This window comes from Penaeus monodon, chromosome 23 (assembly GCF_015228065.2).
Source record: "Penaeus monodon isolate SGIC_2016 chromosome 23, NSTDA_Pmon_1, whole genome shotgun sequence".
Taxonomy (NCBI): Eukaryota; Metazoa; Arthropoda; class Malacostraca; order Decapoda; family Penaeidae; genus Penaeus; species Penaeus monodon.
The window spans coordinates 37,704,206-37,704,843 of NC_051408.1; the positions used below are offsets into that span (position 1 = coordinate 37,704,206).

The 638-nt window shown below is 53.0% G+C and overlaps 1 pseudogene; it reads right to left on the reverse strand.

Moving 5' to 3' along the window:
* Nucleotides 1-31: 31 nt before the first annotated feature.
* LOC119588234 overlaps nucleotides 32-638 on the reverse strand; it is a 2,313-nt pseudogene continuing 1,706 nt past the window's right edge.

Genomic DNA, 638 nt, shown 5'->3' on the forward strand with positions numbered 1-638 from the left:
TACTCTTGTTCTTCCTTGTAGATGTAGATGTCTAAGATAATATTTGTACGTTGCAGATGGTCAGACGGGCATTTGGGCACGATACTTTGTAGGGAAAAATACCGGGCCCCCCATGGTCTTGCAGGCGTGAAGCTGATGACGGATCCAGTGGCGGGAGCGGGCCCTTTTTCGAGTCGAACACCGGATTCTGGAAGGCGTCGAGGGAATCCCCCAGACGAGCGACCACGGACCGGAATTGACTGTTTGAGTACCCGTCGCGGGCGGATGTGAACCACGACCTGCGAAACCGTCTTGGATTCGCCCAGGTCCGCCCACCACCACGGATTAGCCATCTGCGCCGTTTTTGCTGCAGAAGGCGATGGGCGTTGACAGATATCCGCTGACAGCCTCACTTGAATAATGGTTCATGTAGATTCCTGACTGGTTGGTGGCCACGGAAAGATTCGTTGCTGGTTGGTCCCCTGAAGTGAAGCAGGATCCGAGATGTAGAGTGTCGGTGTTTGTTGTACCCAGACCACTGTTCGCCCACCCACCTGCTGTACATGCGCAACCTCGAATCTGTGAAGAGTGAACGCACGGGCATATGAAATACCATACCAGTTCTCAGGTTTTTTGCATGGGAAGTAATTACACACAAC